General features: G+C 42.0%; 1 protein-coding gene across 4 annotated transcripts in view; it reads left to right on the top strand.

Moving 5' to 3' along the window:
* Positions 1 to 984: 984 nt before the first annotated feature.
* Positions 985 to 13339, top strand: part of EYA3 (EYA transcriptional coactivator and phosphatase 3) — a 97995-nt gene continuing 85640 nt past the window's right edge. For 2 of the 4 annotated variants that reach the window (XM_056123336.1, XM_056123333.1), the window contains exon 1: positions 985 to 1120. The gene's annotated coding sequence lies outside the window, so the exon portion shown is untranslated. Of the gene's footprint in view, positions 1121 to 3173; positions 3202 to 13339 lie in introns of those variants that run through there. The other 2 variants (XM_056123334.1, XM_056123335.1) reach the window with 2 other exon arrangements.

The raw sequence follows: 13339 nt of genomic DNA, 5'->3' as shown, positions 1-13339 counted from the left end.
ATATAATCTTGTTTGGAGATGTTTATTGGGCTATGTTGCAAGTGAGTACTAAAGTCTAAGGATTCACAGTTTAATTAAGGTTTTAAGAGGAGTCCTCTGCTTCTATCTTTAATAGATTGTGGAAGGATATAATATGAAAAGGAGTTCACAAGGCAACTTTGGGTTGAATAATAAAGGCAATAGGTGTTCAGATTCTGAATAGCGTTAGAAGGCAGATTTTGCAGAACTTTCTTGAGTTAGATCTGAGGCAAATGTGTGAGAGAAGGAATCAAAGATCTCAATAATGAAATTACATAGTAAATCATTGTCAAAGTAAGGTGACTAACGAATCCCTGAAATATTTGCAGGAAAAAAGTATTTGGAGGTTTATCAAGCAAGTAGTCGTGTGTAACTTTATTTGTGAAATTAAAAAAACCCTCTGATTTGTTACTTTTCTCTGTTTTTTTAAAAATCTAATACTGTATTTGTAATTTTGGTTTTCTAAAGGAGGACCCCAAATTCAGTAGGGATTCCACAAACCTAAATTCAGCCCTGCTCCTTACTCATATCTGAGTAGTTCTTTTAAGATATCCATATACTTGAAATGTTTCTTTGATAAAATTATGACAGAACAATGTGCACGAACTGGAACTGTAAGCTTAATACAGTATTAAGTATAAGCTAATGCTGGGGATATATTGTAAGAAAAAGTCCACCTATTCTTCCAGTTTTTCTAAATCTACGAAATGCATCCGAAATGAGTTAAGTATTTATTTTTTTAAACCAGAGCTGCTAGTACCTTAGTGGCACCAAATCGTGTTCTTAACAGGAGCGCCACCAAACACTCAACACAAAGTACTCGAGAAAGGCTGAGCTAGGCGTCACTTGGGGCGGGGCTTAACCGGGCTGCTCGGTGGGCGGGGTCTACGTACTTCCCCGCCCCTGTGAGGCCTGACGCATGCGCCCAGAGGCTACTCGCGAAACTAGGTGTGGATTGTGAGGTGACCCTGGCCGTTGACTTCCGGTTCCAAAGGATGCTCATCCGGGTCACGATAACGCCGCGGTTTCCTCCACCCGCTTGGTTCTACGGTGGGTCTGGACCGGTCCCCATGTCCTGCTGTGAGGCCTCTGCAGCGTTTGGGTGAGTCTCCAGCTCCGACAAGGGTGTGAGTGCGGCCGGTTGAGGACAGCCTGTAAAGCTGCGGGCCAAGAGTTAAGCTCCGGCCCCTGGAGGGGGGGCTCGCTCTGCCTGTCCCTTGTCCCTGCAGTGCTCCGCTTAGTTTCGGCTCTTCTCCGCGAGCTGGCCTTGCCTCTTCCAACTCACTTTAACCTGGCCCATGCCTGGGCATCCCCAGCCCCGCTGATTCCTCCCCCCCTTCCCCCCCCCACACACCCCAGCTTCATGCATCCCTTTTCAGTCCCGGTTGCTTTTCCTTCGCTTCAGCGCTTCCCGCAGGCACTGCCGCTCGGGTCTGCCCCCCGCCCTCGGCAGCCCCCCACCCTACACACACTGTGAGCGCCTCTCTCTTCCCCAGCCCTACGGTGTCCCGCAGGACGTTCCGACTCCTCTTTGGTGGACCGTTCCTCATGCTTGACCCCCTCCCGTGGCAAAACGGATCCTCTTTCAGGAGCCCAGGACCTTGCCCTCCAACTTGCCTCTGAACCCCCCGTTTCCCTCCCGGGACTCGTCGATGACATATGCACCCTGCTTGCGGCTCTCCCGCCTTTTCTGAGCTGGAGCGGGGTTTTGCTGCAGACCCATCCTGAGCCCCTGGCCCTGGCCCCGGAGAAGTTTTGCCTCTGGACCCGGGGAGAGACTGAACTGGGGCAGCCTCGGTAGCTGGAGAACACAGGAGCTTGGCACTGGGGCACTTGTGGGGGCTTTGGGAGGAGCAGGCTAACAGGTGGCGGGCACGTGCAAGTAAGTGCTGGAGCTCAGGCTCCTGGAAGCCTGTTCATTGGCAGGGCCTGAAGAAGAGCTGTCAGTTTTGTGTTCTTGGTCCCGGGAGAATGCAATGTGGCCCGCTGAGGTCAGAATGCGGATGTTTGGGCCGGCTCCTGCATGGGCTTTATCTTTAGGAGAGTTGCTGTGCCAGGACAGGTTTTTTCCCCTTGGATGATCATGAGTCCCAGATTTCAAAGCCTGATGTCCAGATTGTTTGTGTAACTGGAACATTTTCTGCTCAAGCGTTCTTTGTAGTCATTTCAAAGTACCTTTTTCAGGTTGAACTTTATCACTGCCTCTTATCCACTGTTTTCGTTTTTACTGTAAGCATGCACTTGCTAGTTTTCTTCCTGCTTACGAGCTGCACATTTACAGTACTTTTGTTTCTCTTTTAACGTTGTCTTAAAAAACATTTCCCCTCTTTATTTGTAGCTTTAATTTTCTTGTAAATTTCTCTGGAGTCTTTTAGTCATCTCTAAAACAGGTGTTAAGGGTTGGGTAATTTTTGTTTTCTGAGTGTTTACCGTGAATGCCTAGCATTTGTAAATGTTTTTGTGTGTGGTTGAAGTAGTAATATTTCTGTAGTCCTGGAAATTGCGGTCTAATTGCGCTCTAAAATTTACCACTCAGTGAAAGAATAAATACAGCTTTTAGCATTGCTTCTCTTTTGCTGTAATAGAAAAGGCTGTTACAGCAAAGTCTCCCTCTTTATATGACACATACATATGTGAGTCTGTATGACATGGCAGAGACCCTGGCTTATTCCAAAATTGGGCTGTGCTCAACAGCTATTTTTAGTTCAGGACCTTGGGACTTGGCCATATTAGTCCTAGAGGCCACAGAGGGCCCTTCTGGTTGGCTTTCAGGGCTTATCTAAGGCAGAGGGAAGACCCTTTGAACATTCCTTGCCAGGAGTTACATTGGAAAGTGACCTTCTCTTCAATCTGGCTTCATCATTTCCCATCCTTAAAAAAACGAATCTGGATAAATATGGGCTGACTCTAGATGCTTGCTTCCATCCAGATTTGTGGACCTTTCTCTTTAAGGCCATGAGTGCGCCACAGATAGATTTGTATTTGTGGTAAAGCAAGACTTTCTTGCAACTTATTTTTATTTCTGAATTTTTTTGCTTTCTTAGCCATCTCTAAGTCTAAAGCTAAATGCTTGTCTGTGGCTTACAGATGGAGGGAATCATGAAATTCAAATGCACACCTTTGACTCACAGGTAAAATCAGAACTTACAGAATTGGTGAAGTTTTCCAGGTTACGTTTTACAAGTAAGTTACATACACCAAGAGACTTGTGTTTAAGCCCCTCCAGCTGTAGTCTGGAGAACACAATGTAGTATCAGTGGTTCTGTCAGTTAAATTATATTATAGGAATGAAAGCTTTAGGGCAAGAAATCTATGACATAGATAATTAAATATAAGGTTGAAATCATTATGTCTTCACAGGAGGAACCTAGAATACTTGTGTAGAAGTAGGAGTTATTAAGTCTTTGAAGACTATTGTAGTCTGTACTACAAATTGTGCATAAAAGCCTTTACATGACAAGAATGGTCTATGTTCTCCCTGGAGCAATTCTGTTGTTCCTGGTCTTTGTATTGTCATTGGATTTTCTAATATCCGAAAAGCCTATACCTTTCTTAACCAATTGTCAAACAAATGAATCACTAAAGACTCATTGTCAAACAGATCAATCACTAGTGACAGCTTAATGTTTGTGTTTTTAAAGCATTGGGTCTGATTTTATTTTATTTTTATTTTTTGTTGGGGAAGGGCCAGACCTGGTGATGCTTGGGATTTACACCTGGCTCTATACTCAGTAATCATTCCTGACAGTGCTCGGGGACCATATGGAATACTGGGGATTGAACCTGGATCCTGCAAGCAACGCAAGTGGTTTACCTGCTGTACTAGCTCTCTAGCTCCAAATTTCTGTTATAATTTGGTTTGTGGGCCATCATCTGATAGTGCTCAGGGGTTGCTCCTGGCTCTGCACTTAGGAATGACTCCTGGAGGTGCTTGGGAACCATATGGGATGACAGGGATTGTACCTGGGTCAGTGGTGTGCAAGGCAACTGCCTTGCTTGCTATACTATTGTTCCATCGTGGGTCTGATTTTAAAGCTTAGGGTCACTGTTGATTTTCTTTTACTTTGTTGTTGTTTTTGGGCCACAACTGGCTGTGCTTAGGGCTTACACTCCTGACTCTGTGCTCAGGAATCACTCCTGGCCGTGCTCCGGGATTGTATATGGTGCCTGGGACTAAACCCACGTTGTTTGTGATGGTGCAAGATAAACGACCATCCTACATGCTGCTGTTCTATGGCTCCGCCCCTTCATAACTGTTTTCAAAATACTCTGGTATTACTTCATTTAGGTTCTTGTTTTAATCTGCATTACAGTTAAATGTAAAATTATGTTCTTTCTAGGTACGGTTAAATAATTTTAATTTGAAATTTTCACAACTGAACTTTAAAAATCTGTAACACTGAAAACAAAACAAAAAATCTTTACATATAACACTTATGCCAAGAACTATTCTAAGTGCTTTACATATATTAACTCTTTAATTCTTAGATCACTCTGAAGTAAGTACTTGTGCTGTTTCATCAAAGAGGAAAACCAAGGCACAGAAATAAAATAGATTGCCCAGATTACACACGTTACTAGTTCTTTAGTTGGCAAGAGAGCTTAATTTGAATTTTTAGTCTAACTCTTGAGTTTGTATAGAGTTCCACATGTTTAATGATTTTTTCCCTTCATGAGTTAAGGCTAAAATAGCTTTCCTGGGTCCAGGGAGATTGCTCAAAGCTCAAAGCTTTTATTCTGAGCTCTGAGTTTGATCTTTGGCACTGACCCATGTGCCTCCTTCCCACCCCACCCCCCAAAAACACACACTTTATCTTTTATTTATTTATTTATTTATTTTTGCCGGGGTGGTGGTGGTAGTGCACGCCTGCCAGTGGTGATTAGGGCTTCTGGCTCTGCACTCAGGAATCACTCCTGGTAGACTCAGGGGAACTATAAAGGGTGTCAAGGACCAAACCCATGTGGGCTCTATGTGCAAGGCAGATAGACACCCTACCTGTTGTACTATTGCTCCAGCCCCCCAAGCCCCAATTTTTCTGAAGCACAAAAGAATGCTGTTTTTAGTTGGGAACTTTAGAGGGGTATATTTTACCTGCCTTTTGTTTTTTCTAAATGCTGACTTAAGGCAAGGCAAAACCTTCACAATACTTTATGCAAAAACCATGTATTAGAAATCAAAAGAGGAGTACATTCTTCCCTCTTAAAAGAAAATATTTTAGAAATCACTTTTCAGCTATTTGTAGAAAAGGCAGTATGTTTAATAAGCATTCTACATTGCTAAAATGTCTTGTTCCTTGAAGAATGCCTTTCCTTTCTTTGATCTAGTAAGTATTAACTAAATTTATGTAATAGTCCTAAACTCTGAAATCTTAATGTCCCCAGTATAAATAGTACAGGTTTGAAATATAAAACAGGAAACTGAAACAGAAATTTCTGACTTATCTCTGCTCCTCCAAATCTGAAAATTTATGTAGAATTAAGTATTTTCTTCTGTTTGGGACTATTTTTGAATTCATTTTTATTTTTTACTTTAGAAAAGAGAAAGGAATGTTCACAGACCACTTCCTTTTTAGATAAATGTGATTTAGAATATAATCACCTTCCTATTCTTTTGTACTTTTACTCCCAAATTAAAAAATTAACCGCATCTTTAGGGGAAAAGATCCTAAAGGAGGAGGTTGAGGAGAAGGTTAATAGGAGTCTTGGGCTCATGATGGGAGGTTATTTTTGAGTTTTGAGAACAATCTGGAATCATGGAATCTGGTTAGTAGCAGAAAACTATCTGGTAAGAAGCAATATGTGGTTAGGCATACTGCTTCTTTTAGTTCTTTTATTTGAACTACTCTGTTCAGACATGATACTAGATACATAATTTTTCTTAGGTGTGTGAAGTAAAATAATTTTAGGAAGCAGGAGAGAGGGAAGAAGACAATGAGAGAAAGAAAGTAAAAAAGAGAGAAAGTAATGTGTTCCTGAGAGAACATGAAATTCTCCAGAGGGTAGAGAACCAGTACATCATTTTGGTTTGTGTTTACTTTTGTTTTGGGGATATACCTGGCTTTGCTCGAAGCTTATTTCGTGATCTGCTCTCAGGAATCGTTTCCGGTGGTCTTGGGGGACCATGTAGGTCGTAGGGGATAGAAGCACAAGTTGGTGGCGAACACAAACCCCCACCTTTTGTACTGTCTCTCCACCCCCAGTTTTTTATAGTAGTTTTTGTCTTTGCTTTTTTTCCCTCTTCAGTGGGAAAAGTATTGTTATAAAACTGAAAGTGTAAGCTTTGCTATGATGGTTTACTTGTTGGTATTTATTTTATTCTTTTCTTTGATTTAAAATTCAAGTTTTGTTTCAAAAGAAACTTTTGAGAGTTTGAGAAGACGTTTATCCACTAAAATTTTTAATAGTTTTTTTTTTTCATCTGAAATGTAATAATGTAACAGTTGCTGATTTAGGAAAATTGGTGGCTTGTTGCACTGTTACAGTGGGAATGAATTAGAAGGATTAGATCTAAGGTGGAGCTAAACTTTGTTTATCTATTTATTTATTTATTTATTGTTTTGGGGGCCACTCCAGGTGGTGTTTCTGGCTTGCTCCTGGCTCTGCACTCAGGGATCACTCTGGTGGGGCTTTGGGGATCATATGGATACCAGGGATCGAACCTGGGTCACCAATGTGCAAGGCAAGTGCATGGCCACTGTACTATCTCTCTGGCCCTGAAATTTGTTTTTTAGTTTCTTTAATAATTGAAAAAGATTTAGGTCAGATTCACCTGTTGTTCCTTCATTTTTCAAAGTAAGAGGGAATTTTTAGTTCAGCACAATGATGTTGATTTTTTCCTCGTAGATTGCTATTATTAATAATAATATCTTCACTTGTTACTCATAGGCATAATCCTAAATCACTGTCACTGTCCTCCCGTTGTTCATCGATTTTCTCGAGCGGGCCCAGTAACATCTCCATTGTGAGACTTTGTTGTTACTGTGTTTGGCATATCGAATACGTCACGGGTAGCTTGCCAGGCTTTGCGGCAAAGCCTGACAATCCTAAATAGGTATGTATCATTATTTTCCCTTTTATTATGTTAGAATTCAGGGGAAAAAAAGTGGGGGTAAAAAGGTAGTATGTAGCCCATCTTATAAAAAATGTGCCAGTACTGAGGAAATAGCTCAGTGGTTGGGGGCATTCAGGTTCTGGGGCCGAGCTTGAACCCCAGAGCCACATGGCCCTTGAGCATGCTGGATGTGGTCCTGGGGCACCACATCTGGGCTGAGCACCTCCTCCTTTTCTGCTCAAGGGTTGAACCATCTGGCCTAGTCGGCAAAGTGGTCCCTGGACTCTTTGAGTGGGCACTTCCTGGGGAACCTTCTTCCTCAAAGAAAATGCACTCACAATCAGTGTTATTATTCCACTGAAGTTTTCAAAGCTGCCTTTTTGCTTTTTACTGTGTCTTACTTGGCTAAGTTATGAACCAGAGATTAGGTAACGTTGACAAATGTGATCTTGAGAACAAAGACAGGAACTTTAGCTGAAAGTGTTCCCTCCCTGGTATTAGTGTGACCCTCAAAAGCTAGGGGAACTGAGAAATCATTGCTGTATCTTAATTCCGTCTCCTTTAGTATATTTTTCCTTAGTGTTGGTGCCTCACATTCTGTGAATGTTTATTTGGAATAATGTGGTTACACTATTATTATCCAAATCCCCCCCCCCACCTCCATTTCTTGTTTTCAGTGGCTTTCTTTTAAAATACTGTAATTTACAGAACCACCAAAATTCTGAATGTTATATGTAATGTGAAATGAGATTTTACTCTTTCTTTGACAGGCCAGTTTTCCCTTTTCTAGTAAAGTGATTTTCAAACCTTTTGCTGTGGGTCCAATCTAAGGTGAATTTTAGCACAATATTAAAATATGAATATTTCAAATTGAAACTAGTTTAGTGAAACTGTGTCTTTAATACTGATCACATATTACAACATTAAATTTTGTTTGGTTGTATTTCATTCAGAAGAAACTGTTTTGGGCACTTGTGCCATAGTACAGTATATAGGGCGCTTATTGCCTATAGCTCAAAACTCATCCCATATGGTCCCCTGATTCCACCATGAGTGATCCCAGCGTACAGAGCCAGTAGTAAGTCTTGAGCACCGCTGAATGTGGCCCCCAAACACAGACACACTAAAAATAAGAAACTTCTTAAACTGTATAATAGCCCATATAATACTTGTATATGCTGTTTAAAAATTCTAGGACTGTTGTACTTTTTCAAGAACACTTTTGGAATTGAAATTGGAATGCTTTTGAAAGTGTTGGGTTTGCTGTATTTTTTCCTCTGACGTTTATGTTGATTCTGTTTTTTTTTTTTTTTTTTTAAACAAAATAACCTTCCAAAACACTGAGAGGGAGACCCTATTGCCCTGGGTATTGTCCTTATCTTTCTTTGCTGTTTAAGTGCTTAGTTGTAAAAACCGCAATAATCAAAATCATGAGGTTGAAAATGCTTGGTCATATGAAGTGCGTCTTCTCTCATTAGAAACCTCTGCTAGTTTAGATGGATTAAGTTTGCTTTTTAACAACTGTGTTTCTGCTCTTGGCAGCTTCTCAAAAGGTTATAAAGCTGCTTTAGTCTACTTTCTTCTGGCTCCTTTCCAGTCTTTTAAATCAAGAGAGGGAGGGAGAAAGAAAAAAAAAGAAGAGAGAGAACTGAGGGTTAAAATAGTTTGCCTCTGTGATAGTGTGATTGTCTAGTGAAAATAATACAATTTAAGAATCTTTGGGACTTGGGGCTTATTACAGTGTGTTCCTTATATTCCTTGCTCTGTTTCACTTCTTGTGATAGAGGTTTCAACTTTTCCTGGCATATTAAAGCATTAACGTGAGAAGGGTCACCATGCATACTCGTAACTCATAACCAGTACTACTCTTTAACACTTAATGAGCACATACTATGTGCCAGGTGGTATTTAAAGCATTTGCATATTCATTAGGGAGACCTGGGAGCAGAATGAGATAGCATAAAGAAAAATTTCCATCTTAGTATATACTGTCTCATTTACTTGGCCTGTGAATTCTGGCTATTGGTGACTGTACCATGACTTAGGCGATTTTAGTTGGTTCAGCTTTTTGTTTATTTCCTTCCTTTCTTCCCTTTTGTTGTGACAGGGAGTCACACAACCTTTGCTTTTGCTGAGCATTTTTGTTTGGGGGCCACACTGGGTTAAACTCAGGGCTTACTCCTGGCTCTGCACTGGGAGAATCACTTATGGTGGGAGGACCATATAGGCTGCAAGAGGCAAGCCTGGGTCTTCTGCGTGCAAGGCAAGTGTCCAACCCACTGTTCTATCTCTGTGGTTGCTAAGTGTATTAAAATTGTTAAGTTCTGATAGTATTCTGTTGCATGTAGCACTGTAGCACTGTCCTCCGTTGTTCATTGATTTGCTTGAGTGGGCACCAGTAATGTCTCCATTGTGAGACTTGTACTGTTTTTGGCATATCGAATATGCCACCGGGAGTTTGCCAGGCTCTCCGAGAGGGACAGAGGAATCAAAGCCGGGTTGGCCACGTCCAAGGCAAACGCCCTACCTGCTGTGCTATGTTCTGCTGCGTGTAGAACTGTTATTTGTATTCCTACGGCTGACAGTACCTTGCTATGTTAATCAGTCCAGCCTCTAAAGTAAAGAAACCAGAAGAATTCAGTGTTACCACAGTCGGCTGAGCTACTTATTTAGGGAAGGAGCGACTGTCATGGTGATGGTGGCTTTTGCTTATCTGTAGAGAATTTGGCGAGGAAGATGCATGTAGTTAATAGCAAGGTATTTGTCTACAGAAATATAATTTGTGTTGAGGCTCAAATGATAAAGAGTTCAAAGCTTCTTAGGGTTGCTTTAAAGGGAGACTTCAGGGGCTGGAGCAATAGCACAGCGGGTAGGGCGTTTGCCTTGCACACGGCCAACCCGGGTTCGATTCCCAGCATCCCATATGGTCCCATGAGCACCGCCAGGGGTAATTACTGAGCGCAGAGCCAGGAGTAACCCCTGTGCATTGCCGGGTGTGACCCAAAGAGCAAAAAAAAAAAAAAGAAAAATTTAAAAAAATAAAGGGAGACTTCAGGGAGATCAGTTGATTGTGGGAGTACTATTCTTGTGCCTATTTAAGCAGACCTCTTGAGTACAAAAGATTCTGGAATGTTAGGTTTTTTTTATTATTTACTTTTTATTTAGGTCGTGGTTTACATGAGTGCAAATGTTTGTATGTTTTTGGGGTATAACTACACCAAACTCATCACCAAAGTACCAATATTCTCTACCACAGTTGATTGGGACCATTTCAGCACACTCCCTCAACCGCGTAACCTGTTCTGTGGTCAGAGGCAAAGGGTTTCATTTTGTTTGATGTTGTCTGTTCCCTTGGTTTCTTTCTCTATATATCATCTATAAGTGAGATAATCTAATATTTGTTTTTCTCCTTCAGACTTACTTCACTCAGCATGCTTCTCTCTGGTTCCATTCATGTTCTAGCAAAAGGCAAAATATCATCTTTCCTTACAGCTGAATAGTATTCCATTTACCAGGTCATTTACCAGGCATTAGGCATGTTGGCTGTTTCCAGATCTTGGCTATTTAGTAAATATGTAAATAGTATGCATGTTGCGGTAAACATAGTTGTGGTATGCTTTAGGGGTTTTGTTGTTGTTGTTGTTTGTTTTTAAGATAGTAACAAGGGGTTTCCATCAGCTGCTGAGACTTCATTGAATTTTTGAAAGGAAACAGCAAGATTGGATCAATGGAGAAACTAAATGAGGGAATCACAATGCTTAGAAGTTTCAGAAATTGGGACTGGAGCAATAGTACAGTGTGTCGGGCGTTTGCCTTGCATGTGGCCGATGTGGGTTCAATTCCCGGCTTCCCATATGGTCCCCTGAGCAGTCAGGAGTAATTCCTGAGTGCAGAGCCAGTTGTAAGCCCTGAGCATTGCAGGGTGTGACCCAAAAAGACACTCTTTCCCCCACCCCCAAAATATATACTAGTCTCCCTATGGATAAATATAAAGAATAGAAGGGTACCTGGGACATTCATCAATTTCCTGCTCCTTACTCTGTTTTGAGCACCTGGTGCTTATCCCTAGCAAAGCCTGGAGAATTTCATTTAATAACCTGCCTGGGGGAAACATATATTTTCTTTTTTTAATTTTTATTAGTGAAACACCATGAGGTACAGTTGTAGACTTACAAATTTTTGTGCTTGGGTTTCAGTTATACAATGATTGAGTACCCATCCCTCCACCAGTGCCCATTCTCTACCACCACTAATCCCAGTATCCCTCCCACCTCTCATCCCCCCATCCCACCCTGCCTCTGTGGCGGGGCACTCCCTTTTGTTCTCTCTCTCCTTTTGGGTGCTGTGGTTTGCAAAAGAGGCATTGAGTGGCAGTCCTGTTAGGTCTATAGTCTACTCTCAGCATGCATCTCCCATCCTGGGCAGATCTTCCCAACACCCTTTATTTGGTGCTCCCTTCTCTATCTGAGCTGCCTTTACCCCCAGAGTCTGCGGCTGGCCTCCAAGCCATGGAGTAAACCTCCTGGTATTTATCTTGGCTATTCTTGGGTTTTAGTTTCCTGTTTTGTTACTTTATGTTCCCCAGATGAATGCAGTCTTTCTATGTCTGTCCCTCTCTTTCTGACTCATTTCGCTTCGCATGATACTTTCCATGTAGTACCACTTGTATGTAAATTTCATGACTTCATCCTTTCTAACAGCTACATAGTACTCCATTGTGTAGATGTACCAAAGTTTCTTTAACAAATCATCTGTTCTCGGGCACTAAGCTTTTTTTTTCCAGATTCTAGCTATCGTAAACAGTGCTGCAATGAACAAACAAGTGCAGGTGTCACTTTGACTATTCCTTTTTGCCTCTTCGGGGTATATTCCCAGGAGTGGTATTGCTGGGTCAAATGGGAGCTCAATTTCTAATTTTTTGAGAATCGTCCATACTGTTTTCCAAAAGGGTTGAACCAGTCTGCATTCCCACCAGCAGTGAAGGAGGGTCCTTCTGGCCACATCCGCGCCAACACCGGTTGCTTTTGGTTCTTTTAGATGTAGGCCAGTCTCTGTGGCGTGAAATGATAATCTCATTGTTGTTTTGATCTGCATCTCCCTGATTATTAATGATGTAGAGCATTTTTCATGTGCCTTTTAGCCATTCGAATTTCTTCTTCGAGAACCTTTCTGTTCATTTCGTTGCCCCATTTTTTGATGGGGTTGGATGTTTTCTTCTTGTGGAGTTCAACCAGTACTTTGGATATCCTTGATATCAACCCCTTTTCGGATGTGTATTCGGCAAATATCCTTTCCCATTCTGAAGACTGTCTTTGTATTTTGGTCACTGTTTCTTTTGAGGTGCAGAAGCTTCTTAGTTTAAGATAGTCCCATTTGTCTATCTCTGTTTTCACTTGCTTGGCTAGTGGAGTGACATCTTTGAAGATACCATTAGCTTCAATGTCATGGAGGGTTTTGCCAACTTTGAAACATATATTTTCTTATTCTTAATGTCTCTGGGCTGAAGCGATAGCACAGCGGTAGGGCGTTTGCCTTGCACGCAGCCAACATGGCTGACCTGAGTTCGATTCCTCCGCCCCTCTCGGAGAGCCCGGCAAGCTACCGAGAGTATCTCGCTCGCACGGCAGAGCCTGGCAAGCTACCCGTGACGTATTTGATATGTCAAACACAGTAACAACAAAGTCTCATGATGGAGACGTTACTGGGCCCGCTCGAGAAAATCGATGAACAACGGGAGGACAGTGACAGTGACAGTGACTTAATGTCTCTGTGTATATAAACCAAATTTTGTCAATTTCTTGCTTTCTCAAACTCCTGGTCAAGTGCTGCAAGGTTGTGTGCTCTGATTCTCTGATTCTTGCTTCTCAGGCTTCTTCTCTTAGGCTCATTTTCTTATTAACACAGACCCTTTTTTTGGTAAATTTTTTTTGCTTTTTGGGTTACACCCGGCGATGCTCGGGTTTACTCCTGGTTCTGCACTTAGGAATTACTCCTGGTGGTGCTCAGGGGACCATATGGGATGCTGGGAATTGAACCCGGGTCCGTCGTGTGCAAGGTAAACGCCCTACCCGCTGTACTATCACTCCAAGTTCCTGGCTCCTCCCCTTTGTTGTGGTGATGACTGCTGTCACATAAACGTGCGATTGAGTGATCGTGGTGCTCTCTGGGGTTTGTACTTGGTTATTGTGCTCACGCATTATTTGGTTGAAGTGCATTCATCACATGCTTGACGATGGTGCTCACATACTTACTTGCAGTGCTCCCTCGGTA

The sequence above is a fragment of the Sorex fumeus genome, unplaced genomic scaffold (genome assembly GCF_029834395.1).
Source record: "Sorex fumeus unplaced genomic scaffold, SorFum_2.1 ptg000047l, whole genome shotgun sequence".
NCBI lineage: Eukaryota > Metazoa > Chordata > Mammalia > Eulipotyphla > Soricidae > Sorex > Sorex fumeus.
Note: the sequence above shows the minus strand (reverse complement) of the source record. Positions and strands in the feature narration are given on the sequence as shown.